The sequence below is a fragment of the Betta splendens genome, chromosome 21 (assembly GCF_900634795.4).
Source record: "Betta splendens chromosome 21, fBetSpl5.4, whole genome shotgun sequence".
In the NCBI taxonomy this organism is placed as follows: Eukaryota; Metazoa; Chordata; class Actinopteri; order Anabantiformes; family Osphronemidae; genus Betta; species Betta splendens.
In genome coordinates, this window is record NC_040899.1 from 18,650,746 (window position 1) to 18,666,148 (window position 15,403).

The 15,403-nt window shown below is 43.6% G+C and overlaps 1 protein-coding gene, 1 non-coding gene and 3 pseudogenes across 2 annotated transcripts in view; all 5 read left to right on the forward strand.

Moving 5' to 3' along the window:
* The window catches only part of LOC129603520 (uncharacterized), a 57,954-nt gene extending 56,797 nt beyond the window's left edge, over positions 1 to 1,157 (forward strand). The window contains exon 2 of the mRNA XM_055505131.1: positions 929 to 1,157. The gene's annotated coding sequence lies outside the window, so the exon portion shown is untranslated. The remainder of the gene's footprint in view (positions 1 to 928) is intronic.
* A 161-nt stretch (positions 1,158 to 1,318) lies between these two features.
* Positions 1,319 to 1,437, forward strand: LOC114850684 (5S ribosomal RNA; annotated as a pseudogene).
* Positions 1,438 to 1,977: 540 nt separating this feature from the next.
* On the forward strand, positions 1,978 to 2,086 carry LOC114847852 (5S ribosomal RNA; annotated as a pseudogene).
* A 535-nt stretch (positions 2,087 to 2,621) lies between these two features.
* LOC114847898 (5S ribosomal RNA) lies at positions 2,622 to 2,740 on the forward strand (annotated as a pseudogene).
* A 5,983-nt stretch (positions 2,741 to 8,723) lies between these two features.
* On the forward strand, positions 8,724 to 8,842 carry LOC114847874 (5S ribosomal RNA). The gene has a single exon (XR_003784305.1). It is a non-coding gene; the product is annotated as a 5S ribosomal RNA (ribosomal RNA).
* Positions 8,843 to 15,403: the final 6,561 nt, after the last annotated feature.

Sequence of the window (15,403 nt, forward strand, 5' to 3'; positions counted from 1 at the left end):
CACGGCTATAGGGTGTGGGCGGAGCGCCGCCCTCAGCTGCATCGTTGATATACACTGATGTTTGAATTTGCACGTGCATAAGCTGAATTGCAGATGCAGGACGAAGTGAGAGCACAGACCTTCATGATTGACTGTGGTTGGTGTGGAGTCTGTGAAGAATCTGTTGTGATAAAGAGTACACTTATGTAGAATGAAAACTGTGAGGTTTGTTACTGAATGTACTTGTTTACAGGCAGCGTGGGAGGATCACCTGTTGGAGCTGAAAGAAGAGCTTAGGTGTTCAATTCACCACAGATTTTGTGAATCTTTAACTTTGCTTTGTCATCTTAATGTTGAAGTCTATTTAATATAATGCAGTATGATGAGTCAAAGAGGAGCTTTCTTGGCCGCTCGCTTTCAAGATTGATGGGCATTAAAATGCCCATGAGGAGGGGATTTGTAGTATATTTATGTATCATATCATATATTATTATATAGGTAGTGAACAATCTGTTCGGGTCAGGTTAAGGTGCAGTGACTGATCCTCAACCCTTGCAGTTTGGCAGGGTCGTTGTCTGGGGAGCATCTGGGATAGACTCCAGGAAACAGACGTTTACATTTACTAGCAGTAAAATTGATCATTGCTTATGAGAGAAGTACAGAGAGTAGATGGGTTCGTGTGTCCTCAGTGACTGGGGTGAAAAAGTTTGCGTAAACTGGGTTCGCAGAATCCGTGTTCGCAGAATCTGTTGTTGTTAACAATGATTATCCAAGCTGTTCCTAAGGAAATATTCAAAATGTCACGCCGACCTGGGAAAGGAACTGGGAGGTTGATGGTGGGCCAGATGCAGCTGGAGCTGGACAGATAACACGGCCCAGCGCCAGGACTTTCCAAGTAGCCGAGAAAAACATCTACATGTCCTGTTTTGGACATGTGGAAAGATTTTAGGTGGTGGTTAAAAGCAGGCCTTCACAGGCTGGGGTTTTCAGAGCGCTTCGCAGAGGGTCTGCTGGTAGCACACAGCGGACCTTTTCCGACCTCTCGGTTCCCTCTGCAGAGGAACAAGCAGGTGAATTCGGTCTCTGCCTCTCTTGCTATTACTCTTATGTAATCATTATCTGATTGATTTAATTTGTCATGTATAATAAATTTGTATGCTATTGATTTAAACTTCAAAGTTGAGTTCTTGTGAAATCTCTGTCGTGATTGAAGAACAAAGAGAATACACGACATACGTCCCAAAATGTTCTAAGTCCTTTATAAACGCCACGTTCAGGCAAGTGGATGCAACGGCGTGGCTTGCCAAGCTTAAAAGAGCTCCTGTCACTCTCTGCTCTCGCTTATGGCCATACCACCCTGAGCATGCCCGATCTTGTCTGGTCTCGGAAGCTAAGCAGGGTTGGGCCTGGTTAGTACTTGGATGGGAGACTGCCTGGGAATACAAGGTGCTGTAAGCCTTTACATTTCTCCTCACCCATAGCAGGGGGCGCTGTTTTCTCAGGTCCACATTATACTGCACCGTGTTATGGGAAAAGTGTTTTCTTTCTTATTCTATGCAGTTATGTTACGATTTATGAGGTATCATCTGCAATAACATCTTGTGTTTTTTATTACTTGTATTTTATGTATTTGACATTTCACCTAGATTGTTCAATTATTTGTTAACTTAATAATTGCATCGTTCTTAGACAACAGACGCTATTACCTGCAAAAATATTTAGTTTTCGGTCACAGTGCTGCTTTTGCTTTGTTCACAGTTCATGCCTATGGTCGGTGACACATTACAAGTAATGATTTTGGCTTCTTTGTATTTGCTTTGTTTAAAGGAAGAGCGAAAGACAAAAAAGGGGATATTGCGTTTACTGTAAGGCCAAAATGGCCACCTTCTGTGTATGTCCCAAAATGCTTAAAGTCCTTTATAAACGCCACATTCAGGCAAGTGGATTCAACGGCGTGGCTTGCCGAGCTTAAAAGAGCTACTGTCACTCTCTGCTCTCGCTTACGGCCATACCACCCTGAGCACGCCCGATCTTGTCTGATCTCGGAGGCAAAGCAGGGTCGGACCTGGTTAGTACTTGGATGGGGGAACACCAGGTGCTGTAAGCTTTTACATTTCTCCTCAACCCTAGCAGGGGGCGCTGTTTTCTCAGGTCCACATTATACTGCACCGTGTTATGGGAAAAGTGTTTTCTTTCTTATTGTATGCAGTTATTGTATGATTTATGAGGTATCTTCTGCAATAATATCTTGTGTTTTTTATTACTTGTATTTTATGTATTTGACATTTCACCTAGATTGTTCAATTATTTGTTAACTCAATAATTGCATCGTTCTTAGACAACAGATGCTATTACCTGCAAGAATTTTCTGTTTTCAGTCACAGTGCTGCTTTTGCTTTGTTCACAGTTCATGCCTATGGTCGGTGACACATTACAAGTAATGATATTGGCTTCTCTCTATTTGATTTGTTTAAAGGGAGAGCGAAATACAAAAAAGGGGATATTGTGTTTGAGGCCAAAATGGCCACCTTCTGTGTACGTTCCAAAATGTTCTAAGTCCTTTATAAACGCCACATTCAGGCAAGTGGATGCAACGGCCTGGCTTGCCAAGCTTAAAAGAGCTCCTGTCACTCTCTGCTCTAGCTTACGGCCATACCACCCTGAGCATGCCCGATCTAGTCTGATTTCGGAAGCTAAGCAGCGTTGGTCCTGATTAATACTTGGATGGGAGACCGCCTGAGAATACCAGGTGCTGTAAGCTTTTACATTTCTCCTCAACCCTAGCAGGGGGCGCTGTTTTCTCAGGTCCACATTATACTGCACCGTGTTATGGGAAAAGTGTTTTCCTTCTTATTCTATGCAGGTATTGTACGATTTATGAGGTATCTTCTGCAATAATATCTTGTGTTTTTTATTACTTGTATTTTATGTATTTGACATTTCACCTAGATTGTTCAATTATTTGTTAACTCTATAATTGCATCGTTCTTAGACAACAGACGCTATTACCTGCAAAAGTTTCTGTTTTTAGTCACAGTGCTGCTTTTGCTTTGTTCACAGTTCATGCCTGTGGTCGGTGACACATTACAAGTAATGATTTTGCCTTCTCTCTATTTGTTTTGTTTAAAGGGAGAGCGAAATACAGAAAAGGGGATATTGTGTTTAACCCTCACGCAGCTCTCATTTTTAGACCCCACGAGGGCAACGGAGGAGGGTTTTACATCTGACCCCACAAGTGGGTGAGGATGTGCAGTGGGGGGGTGGTGGTCGGGGTCACGCCGGACCCCACGAGGAGACCGAAAGTGCAGGTTGGGAGGAGGGAGGAGGGGGTCATGCCAGACCCCACGAGGACACAGAACGTGCAGGTTAGGAGGAGGTAGCTGGGGGTCACGCTAGACCCCACGAGGACACAGAACCTGCAGGTTAGGAGGAGGAAGGTGGGGGTCACGCCAGACCCCACGAGGACACAGAACGTGCAGGTTAGGAGGAGGGGGTCACGCCAGACCCCACGAGTGCACAGAAAGTGCAGGTTGGGAGGAGGGAGGAGGGGGTCACGCCGGACCCCACGAGGACACAGAAAGTGCAGGTTAGGAGGAGGGAGGTGGGGGTCACGCCAGACCCCACGAGTGCACAGAAAGTGCAGGTTGGGAGGAGGGAGGAGGGGGTCACGCCGGACCCCACGAGGACACAGAAAGTGCAGGTTAGGAGGAGGGAGGTGGGGGTCACGCCGGACCCCACGAGGACACAGAAAGTGCAGGTTAGGAGGAGGGAGGTGGGGGTCACGCCAGACCCCACGAGGACACAGAAAGTGCAGGTTAGGAGGAGAGAGGTGGGAGTCACGCTCGACCCCACGAGGACACAGAAAGTGCAGGTTGGGAGGAGGGAGGAGGGGGTCACGCCGGACCCTACGAGGACAAAGAAAGTGCAGGTTAGGAGGAGGAAGGTGGGGGTCACGCCAGACCCTACGAGGACACAGAACGTGCAGGTTAGGAGGAGGGGGTCACGCCAGACCCCACGAGTGCACAGAAAGTGCAGGTTGGGAGGAGGGAGGAGGGGGTCACGCCGGACCCCACGAGGACACAGAAAGTGCAGGTTAGGAGGAGGGAGGTGGGGGTCACGCCAGACCCCACGAGTGCACAGAAAGTGCAGGTTGGGAGGAGGGAGGAGGGGGTCACGCCGGACCCCACGAGGACACAGAAAGTGCAGGTTAGGAGGAGGGAGGTGGGGGTCACGCCGGACCCCACGAGGACACAGAAAGTGCAGGTTGGGAGGAGGGAGGAGGGGGTCACGCCGGACCCCAGGAGGAAAGTGAACGTGCAGGTTAGGAGGAGGGAGGCGGGGGTCACGCCGGACCCCAGGAGGAAAGTGAACGTGCAGTTTAGGAGGAGGGAGGTGCTGGTCACGCCGGACCCCAGGAGGAAAGCGAACGTGCAGGTTAGGAGGAGGGAGGTGGGGGTCACGCCAGACCCCACGAGTGCACAGAAAGTGCAGGTTAGGAGGAGGGAGGTGTGGGTCACGCCAAACCCCACGAGTGCACAGAAAATGCAGGTTGGGAGGAGGGAGGAGGGGGTCACGCCGGACCCCACGAGGACACAGAAAGTGCAGGTTAGTAGGAGGGAGGTGGGGGTCACGCCAGACCCCACGAGTGCACAGTGTCAGGCTTGGGGCAGGCGGCGGACCCACATGCACAGCACCGAGGCAGGATAGTGATTAAACACGGGTTTATTGCAATAAGGGGAGTAAGGTCCAGGTCCAGGTCATACACAAAGTGTTCAATGAGGCAGTACACAAGGGAGCAGGCAATCTCTGATTCAATGTCCAGGCAGGGTTCGTTACACAAGTAGGCTCAGCAAAAGTACAGGCAGGGATAAGACAAACTCACGGTCAGTAGTTAGTCCAGGGTCAGGCAGGATACACAAGGCAAAACAGGAACAAAACACGAGGAACACGAAACACGGGAAACACGGGAAACGCGGAACACTCATGAAACTCGGGGACTCACAAGAAACACGGGAAACTCGGAACTCTCAAGAAACACGACAATCTGGCAGGGAACTAAGGACACAGGAGCTGACTAAATACACAGGTGAGTGATTAACTGATTACGGACAGGTGTGGGTAATGAGCAAGGGAGAACAGAACTGATAACAGGAAGTAAAGCAGGAACAGAAACAGAAACCGGGAGTGCTACCAAAATAAAACCGGAAATGGAACCTGGAACCAAAATAAGACAAGGAAACAACAAGAAACAAAACCCAGATCGTGACACACAGAAAGTGCAGGTTAGGTGGAGGTAGCTGGGGGTCACGCCGGACCCCACGAGGACACAGAAAGTGCAGGTTAGGAGGATCCACAGGTTGGAGGATGGAGAATCTCTGTCTGGATAATCTGTGTGTGTGTGTGTGTGTGTGTGTGTGTGTGTGTGTGTGTGTGTGTGTGTGTGTGTGTGTGTGTGTGTGTGTGTGTGTGTGAATACAAGGAGGGCCATGACGTTGTGTGTTTCCAAGTTGGAGGGGTTCTCCAGGTTGGAGAAAATCCCAGGTTGGAGAAAAAAAAACAAAATACCCAAATTGAAATGCTTTTGTTTTATTTTATTAATTATTTTTCTTTTACATATTACACTTTGTTTGTAAATAGTGTTACTACACTGACAACAACAAAAACATCAACAATAGTATAAAACACACAGATTATTATTATTATTATTATTATTATTATTATTATTATTATTATTATTTCATTTTCTAATGAACAAACAAATTATCTTCAGGAGCGAGGGGCGCAGTCTGAACAGCAGAAGAGCAAATGCTGTGGCAGATGTATCTCTCGCACCGATGGCAAACGTTGTTTGTTTTGCGGTCCCTCGCGCGCGGACAAATTTGACACCTTATCCTCTTGCCCTTTTGCGCCCGGTCGCTAGCGACGGAACCGAGGGCGTCGTGTTTTCCTCCGTCACCCTTATCGTCCCCGTCTTCACCCCAGATGAGGTCTGCGGTGAGGGCCTGCTGCTGGTGCTCCTGCTGCTGCTGCTGCTGCCGCTGCTGCTGCTGCTGCTGCTGCTCCTGCTCTTGCTGCTGCTGCTGCTGCTGCTGCTGCTGCTGCTGCTGCTGCTGCTGCTGCTGCTGCTGCTGTTGCTGCTGCTGCTGCTGCCCCGAGTCCGGAAGAGCAGGACAGGGAGCGGGAGGAGGACCCGCACGGGGGTCCCGAACCCCCTTCTGAAGCGTCCGCACGAGCGAGGCGGACGCTTCGCCGCGAGGCGGATGGCGCCTTCTGCGGATGAGAGGAGTCACGAGCGCCTTGCCCAGCTGCTCTAGAAACACCCTCCTCTTGCTGCGGTTGCCGGGCATCCAGTCCGGGTGGGCCTCCCGCCACACGACGAAAGCGTTGTAGCAAGACACGTCTAAGACGTTGTGAAACACCGCCACGGGCCAGCGCGCCCACTTTCTCCTGCAGCTGTAGGTTCCTATCACCTTGTCCAGGTTGTCTACGCCTCCCTTGGTGGCGTTGTAGTCTAGGACGGCAAAGGGCTTTTTGTCCCGCCGTCCTGCGTCAACGAGGAGGACATCGACGGAGGCCGTGGCGCCCGAGTGTAGCGTGCTCATCAGGATCACGTTTTTGTTTTTCTTGGGCACGTAGGACACCAGAACGGTGCTGGGAGTGAAGGCAAACACGGAGGAGAAGGCGCTCCTGCCCTTGCCGGCGGCAATTCCGGCTTGTTCTTGCGAACCGTACCGAGCACGGTGAGCTCCCTGCGCAGGAGCCGCTGGCCCAGTTCGTAGGAAGTGAAAAAGTTGTTGCACGTCACGTTGCGAGGCCCGGCGAGCCCTTCTGTGACGTCCAGCACGACCCGCTGGCCCTGCTTTTTTTCAGAAGCTCTCTTTTCTCCTCCTCCTCCTCCTGGCTTGCTGGTGTAAAGCTGCATCTTCCAAGCGTAGCTGGACTTGGCGTCGCACGCCACCCAAAACTTGAGGCCGTATTTTGCTGGCTTGCTAGGCATGTACTGTCTGAAAGAGCAACGACCTACAAAAAAATAAAGGTGAGATTTTTAAAAATATATTTTTTTACAGAGGTAAAACAGGTCCCGACTCTCCCCCCAGGTTAGATGATTTTTTCCCACCACGCTGGAGAAATCCTTCTGGTGGGATAAACTGCCGTGTTGGAGGATTTTTCACGTTGGATAAAGTGGAGAAAGTGTGTGTGTGTGTGTGTGTGTGTGCGTGCGTGCATGCGTGCGTGCGTGTGGGGTCTTGTTTCCAAGTTGGAGGAATCTCCACCACGTTGGAGGCATCCTTCTGGTGGGATAAACTGCCACGTTGGAGGATTTTTCACGTTGGACAAACCCAGGTTAGATGATTTTTTCCCACCATGCTGGAGGAATCCTTCTGGTGGGATAAACTGCCGTGTTGGAGGATTTTTCACGTTGGATAAAGTGGAGAAAGTGTGTGTATGTGTGTGTGTGTGTGTGTGGGGGGGGGGGGGGGGGTTGTTTCCAAGTTGGAGGAATCTCCACCACGTTGGAGGAATCCTTCTGGTGGGATAAACTGCTGCGTTGGAGGATTTTTCACGTTGGACGAACCCAGGTTAGATGATTTTTTTCCCACCACGTTGGAGGAATCCTTTTGGTGGGATAAACTGCCACGTTGGAGGATTTTTCACGTTGGACGAACCCAGGTTAGATGATTTTTTTCCCACCACGTTGGAGGAATCCTTCTGGTGGGATAAACTGCCAGGTTGGAGGATTTTTCATGTTGGATAAAGTGGAGAAGGTGTGTGTGTGTGTGTGTGTGTGTGTGTGTGTGTGCGTGTGTGTGTGCGTGCGTGCGTGCGTGCGTGCGTGCGTGCGCGTGTGGGGTCTTTTTGAGGGACGTGAGAGTGGTGGTGAAATAAGTCCCCCCCCCAGGTTAGATGTTTTTTTTTGTTGGAGAAATCCTTCTGGTGGGATAAACTTGGAGGAGCTTGGAGGATTTTTCACGTTGGATAACGTGGAGAACGGCTCCGAGTTCTTTGGTGGTGAGATGATTTTGGTTTGATGCCTCTGGCAGCGATTGAGATGTGGTGCCAGAGAATACGAAAAAACAAAACAAAAACAAGGTTAGGGTCGGGGATTGGACCCCCGGTCAGACCTGCCACCTTCCCACAGTCGGTGTCATATAAACCCCACAGAAGACAAAAGAGGATGGCTACTCTTCCCGTCCCTCTAAACTGAACAGAGCTCACCGACATGGACGCAAAGACCTCTAACTTCTCTAACGGACCGGAGCTCGTCGCCGTCGCTCAGATCTTAGAGACCTTCTCTAAAGGCACTGGAAAAGCCAGAGACAATGACAAGTTCGCTGTCTGGCGAGACGCGCATCCTGACGTCTCGCAACGCAGACCCGTGGGAAATTGGGCGCTCCTGAACGCCACCTGGGAGAAAATGGAGGTCCTAACGGGGAAGATCCCCCGGAAAGAGTCGGGGGACGGCGTTGTTCTTTGGGGTGCAATCAAGACCGTGAGGGGTCTGAAATTTTTCTCTCTGGTGGTTTACAATGGAGTCTACCGGATCCTCTTCGAGCCGGTGGCTCGCGACGACACGGTCATGGACACCACCACCCCAATTTGGTCCGACCCTTACGGGACGGCGTTGGACCGTCCTTTATAAAAGTAAAAAAATATAAAGTCCTTTATAAACGCAACATTCAGGCAAGTGGATGCAGCGGCGTGGCTTGCTAAGCTTAAAAGAGCTCCTGTCACTCTCTGCTGTCGCTTATGGCCATACCACCCTGAGCACGCTCGATCTCGTCTGATCTCGGAAGCTAAGCAGGGTCGGGCCTGTTTAGTACTTGAATGGGAGACTGCCTAGGAATACCAGGTGCTGTAAGCTTTTACATTTCTCCTCAACCCTAGCAGGGGGCGCTGTTTGGTCAGGTCTACATTATACTGCACCGTGTTATGGGAAAAGTGTTTTCTTTCTTATTCTATGCAGTTATTGGACGATTTATGAGGTATCTTCTGTAATTAGTGGGAGAGCTGAACAGCTCTCACACTATTGATATCTTCGCTCTTTATTAGTGGGAGAGCTGAACAGCTCTCACACTATTGATATCTTCGCTCTTTATTTTCACAGTGAATGCTGCAAAGCATTCACTGTATTGTTTTTCTAAGCTTTATTATTAGTGGGAGAGCTGAACAGCTCTCACACTATTGAGATCTTCGCTCTTTATTAGTGGGAGAGCTGAACAGCTCTCACACTATTGAGATCTTCGCTCTTTATCACAGTGAATGCTGCAAAGCATTCACTGTATTGTTTTTCTAAGCTTTATTATTATTATTATTATTTTTCTTCCCCCCGTTTTTCTGCATCTAACTAGTCCCGCATACTTTCAGCTACAGAAACGATTCCAATATCAAAATGTTCAGCTTTTTAAGGAGAAGTGTGCTATTACTTTTCTCATTCATATGTTTCAAATTTTTCAAGTTATTAAGCTTTTTTTAACTTTTTTTTCCCATTGAAATGAATGGGAACAACTTTTCAAATTCTCTTCAGCTTTGTCTACTTTCAGCTTTAACTACTTCCGCATACTTTAAGCTACAGACACCATTTAAACTACAAAATAATCTTCAACTATTCAACTATTAATCTTCCAGAAATCGTTAAAATATCTTTAATAGTTTCTGATTTATAGCAGTTTAAATATTGGGTGGTTTTTGGTCAATTTTCATCTTTTCCATTAGTGTGTATTGGGTTATTTAGAGTGCGTGATGTCACAGCCAGAGTGCGAGGGGACGTTTTTTTAAGATAGAACTTCTGTCTTTAACTCGTCACTACGGACACAATTTTCCCTCTATCAACGTAATTATTTCAGTAAATTGTAGTCATACTTGTCTTCTTTCTAATGATGTGTCTGGCTTTACTCTCAGACCTATACTTTAGTCGCTATCAACCTCAAAGCGCAGAGAGATCCTGGATTTCTCCCATAGACTCTAATGATAATTTTTGGCAGACGTCTGGAGAAAAAAAAGGAGGAGACATATTTTGAAATTGCGACTGTGGCTACAAACGTTTGTCCTCAAACATAAAATTCACACCATTTGCTCATTGAAGCCTTGGGACTCGTAAAATGAAATAATTTTTGTGATAACTATCATGGTTTAGCTGGAACAAGCCTGTTTATACAGGGTGAAACTCTGCTTTTACAGAGCAGAGTGAGCCTGATTTTCCCGCCTTTCGTCTCCATGGCGACGGCGCAGCTGCAGATTTCACTGACAGGTCAAACTCCTGATGCTCAGTGTAGACAGCAGTTCCATGCATATTACTGATTACTCAACTACACTATTGGATTGTGTAGTAATTAAGCACACACTTCCTCTTAATCCTTTCAAAATAAAAGCACCAAGCCAAATAATTAGCTTTAATACCAACATTTCTGCTTTTATATGGGTAATTATGATTATTTAAAGATAGATTAACAGTTTAGTAATTACCCACACATGCTACCTCTATGTCCTTTCAAAATAAAAGCACCAATTACAATTTACTTCTTTTAATGGCAAGATTGATTAGAACATTTCTGGTTCTGAATACTTACCAATCGTTAATGAGACACTTTAGAGTTCAGCAAATAACCACTCACACTTATTAGGGTGATTTTATTCTTAAAGGGCTTAACCTATTTTTTTTTCTTTAATAGGGCAATTCATGCTATTGAATGACATATTATGACTGTCTAATGACTATTTTATAGTTTAGTAATTACTCACACACAACCTCTAAATCCTTTCAAAATAAAAGCACCAATCCAGATTTTTAGCTTTAATAGCACTATTTGTGCTTTTGAATGGGTAATCATGACTGGTTAGTGTGACTGTTTTACAGTTTAGCTATTAAGCACACACAGCCCCTCTACATCCTTTCAAAATAAAAGCCCTAATCCTGATCTTTAGCTAAAGATAACAATAGTTCTGCTTTCAACAGGTGTATTATGACTAGTTATTTAGACTAATATACTGTTTAGCAAATACCTGCACAGGCCTTTTCCATATTCTTTCAAAATAAAAGCACCAATCCGAATTTTTAGCTTTAATAGGACTATTTATACTTTTGAATGGGTAATCGTGACTGGTTATTGTGACTGTTTTACAGTTTAGCTATTAAGCACACACAGCTTCTCCACATCCTTTCAAAATAAAAGCCCAAATCCCGATTTTTAGCTAAAGATAGCAATATTTCTGCTTTCAACAGGTTTATCATGACTATTTATTTAGACTAAAATACTGCACACACAGTTTCTCCAAATCCTTTCAAAATAAAAGCCCCATTCCAGATCTTTAGCTAAAAAGGGCAATATTTCTGCGTTCAGCTGGTGTATTGTTACTAGATGATAAGACAATCTTCATGTTTACAAATTGCCTGCTCAGGTGTCCTCAATATCCTTTCAAAATAAAAGTACCAATCCAAATTTTTAGCTTTAATAGCATAAACTCTGTTTTTGAATGGTTAATTGTGACAAGTAATGAGACTATTTTAAAGTTTTGCTATAAACACACACATCTCTAAATCGTTTTAAAATAAAAGCATTAAACCATTTTTTTTGCTTTAATAGAATAAATTCTGCTTTTGAATGGTCAATTCAAATTCAGCAATAAGTCTATACCAGTAATTACTGGTTTATTATTACTAGTTAATGAAACAATTTAACAATTACTCACACAAGCGTCCTGTAAGTCATTTCAAAATAAGAATACTAAACTTTTAGTGCAACTAACTAAGCTCTAAACCTTTTTGATTTCTGCTTTTGACTGCTTTTTTGTTATTTAGGACAACTTAATGAGCGCTTTTTCCAGTTTACCAAGTTAGGACACACACTTCCTCAAATTACTTTCAAAATAAAAGCACCAATCTAATTATTTAGCCTAAATGTCGCTTTTGTGAATTTGACTAGTTAATTATAACCAGTTAATGAAACTATTTTACTGTTCAGCAATTATCTGCACACACTTCCTTCAAAGCTTCAACTTTTATCAATTCAAATCCAAATACTTGTTCTGAAGCAAATTTAAGCCGTAATCAATATTTCCAAAACGTTTAGCTACTCATTCAGCTCTTGAAATTAAAACTATTTAATTACAATATTTAGCCATTTTGATATATTTGGCTATATTTCAACAAATTAATTAATTGATTTTCAGCAGTTTGTTAATTTCAGCAAATCTTTTTTGTCTTTCCTCCATATGAAATTGAACTACTTCAGCTTCTTCTGCAAATATTCAGCACTGTTTAATCAATTCCTATTTCTCCTTAGATACATTCAACTATGCTTTACATGATTGAGCTATTTCATCTGTTTTAAATGTTTCAGTTACTTTCAGCAACTCTTCAGGAATATTTTCAGCTTGGAAGCATTCACTGTGCATTTTCTTATGGAAATGCTTTTTCTAGTTATTATTCTTATTATTTCGCCCCGTTTTTCGGTCGCTATCTACTTCTCAACGCTTCACCGTAGAGTCATCGTTCAACGTTCTAAACGTGCGTCATCGTTAGACGATGCAGGCTATTACTTTTCACATTTTCAGCTTTTAAACTTTTAACGTTATTCAACGTTTTTCGTCGTTTTTTTATAATGGTCGTCTATGGGAATCATCGTTCAACTTTCTGTCAACTTCCCTCTTTTCATCAGCGTCTATCATCGTCATACTTTGGCGTAGAAACGTCATTTCAACGTCAAAAGCATCTATCATGTTTCATCGTTCTCCGTGTAAATCAGCGTCCTCGTATCTTTTATAGTTTTCAACTTGTGAGCGTTTAAATATCGTGTGGTTTTAGTTAAATTTTCAGCTTTTCCATTAGTGTGTATTGGGTCAGTTAGAGTGCGTGATGTCACAGCTACAGTGAGAAGGTGCGCTTTTTTAAGACAGAACTTCTGTCTCTAACTCGTCACTACAGCCACAATTTTTACTCTATCAACGTAATTACTTCTCTAAATCGTAGTCATACTTGTCTTCTTTCTAATGATATGTCTGGATATACCCTCAGACCTATACTTTAGTCACTATCGACCTCAAAGTGCAGAGAGATCCTGAAATTCTCCCATTGACTCTAATGATAATTTTTGGCAGACGTCTGAGGAGAAAAACAGAGGAGACATATTTTGAAATTGCCACTGTGGCTACAAGCTTTTGTCCTTAAACATAAAATTCACACCATTTGCTCATTGAAGCCTTGGGACTCGTAAAATGAAATAATTTTTGTGATAACTATCATGGTTTAGCTGAAACAAGCCTGTTTATACAGGGTGAAACTCTGCTTTTACAGAGCAGAGTGAGCCTGATTTTCCCGCCTTTCGTCTCCATGGCGACGGCGCAGCTGCAGATTTCACTGACAGCTCAAACTCCTGATGCTCAGTGTAGACAGCAGTTCCATGCTTGTTACTGATTACTCAACTACACTATTGGATTGTGTAGTAATTAAGCACACACTTCCTCTAAATCCTTTCAAAATAAAAGCACCAAGCCAAATAATTAGCTTTAATAGCAATATTTCTGCTTTTAGATGGGTAATTATGACTGTTTAAATATAGATTAACAGTTTAGTAATGACCCACATATGCTTCCTCTACATCCTTTCAAAATAAAAGCACCAATGCCAATTATTAGCTTTAACTGCACTGTTTTTGCCTTTGAATGGGTAATTATGATTATTTAAAGACTAGTTGACAGTTACGCTATTACCCCCACACATTTCCTCTAAATCCTTTCAAAATAAAAGCACCAATTACAATTTTTTACTTTTAATGGCAAGATTGATTAGAAAGTTTGTGGTTCTGAATACTAACCAATCGTTAATGAGACTACTTTAGAGTTCAGTAAATAGCCACTCAAACTTATTAGGGTGCTTTTATTCTAAAAGGGCTAAATCTAAATCTTTTGCTTTAATAGGGCTATTCTTGCTATTGAATGATAAATTATGACTATCTAATGACTATTTTATAATTTAGTAATCACTCACACACAACCTCTAAATCCTTTCAAAATAAAAGCACCAATGTAATTTATTATCTTAAATGGCAAGATTTTTGTTTCTGACTGGTAAATTTTTAATAGTTATTAAACTATTACACAGTTAGGTAATTATTTACAAATACTTTCTTCAAATCAAAAAGATAGTGAGCTTATTTATGATTGTCAACAATGCACTCTGGTCAACTTTTTAATCTTTGACTTCTTTTTACCTTGGTCAACTTTTGAGTCATTGTCATATTTTAATCTTGTCTTAGTATGACCTTGGTCATCTTTTTAATCATCATCTTTTTAATCGCCATCTTTTGTCATCGTTTTAATCTTTGTCAACGTTTTCTCGTTTTCATCGTTTTCATCGTTTTGCCGTAGTCAACTTTTTGACGTCAGCAGCTTAATCAGCGTCTGTCATCGTTGCGGCAGCAGATCAGCTCTCCCACGTAATTTCTCGAGAAATTACTTTTTCTAGTTAGTGGGAGAGCTGAACAGCTCTCACACTATTGTTATCTTCGGTCTTTATTATTATTATTATTCTTCTTCTACTTATTCCGCCCTTTTTTTGATTGCTATCTACTTTTTAACGCTTCATCGTAGAATCGTCGTTCAACTTTCTAAACGTGTGTCATCTTTAGGAGATGTGGGCTATTACTTTTTATGTTTTCAGCTTTTCAACTTTTAACGTTATTCAACTTTTTTCATCGTTTTTTTATAATGGTCGTCTATGGGAATCATCGTTAAACTTTTTGTCAACTTCCCTCTTTTCATCAGCGTCTATCATCGTCATACTTTAGCGTAGAAACGTCATTTCAACTTCAAAAGCGTCCATCATCGCTCAACTTTCTCCTCGTAAATCAGCGTTGTCGTATCTTCTATACTTTTCGACTAGTGAGCGTTTAAATATGGTGTGGTTTTTGTTAAATTTTCAGCTTTTCCATTAGTGTGTATTGGGTCATTTAGAGTGCGTGATGTCACAGCCAGAGTGCGAGGGTGCGCTTTTTAAAGACAGAACTTCTGTCTCTAACTCGTCACTACAGCCACAATTTTTACTCTATCAACATAATTACTTCACTAAATCGTAGTCATACTTGTCTTCTTTCTAATGATGTGTCTGGATATACCCTCAGACCTATACTTTAGTCGCTATCAACCTTAAAGCGCAGAGAGATCCCGAAATTCTCCCATAGACTCTAATGATAATTTTCGGCAGACGTCTGGGGAGAAAAACAGAGGAGACATATTTTGAAATTGCCACTGTGGCTACAAGCTTTTATCCTCAAACATAAAATTCACACCATTTGCTCATTGAAGCCTTGGGACTCGTAAAATGAAATAATTTTTGTGATAACTATCATGGTTTAGTTGGAACAAGCCTGTTTATACAGGGTGAAACTCTGTTTTACAGAGCAGAGTGAGCCTGATTTTCCCGCCTTTC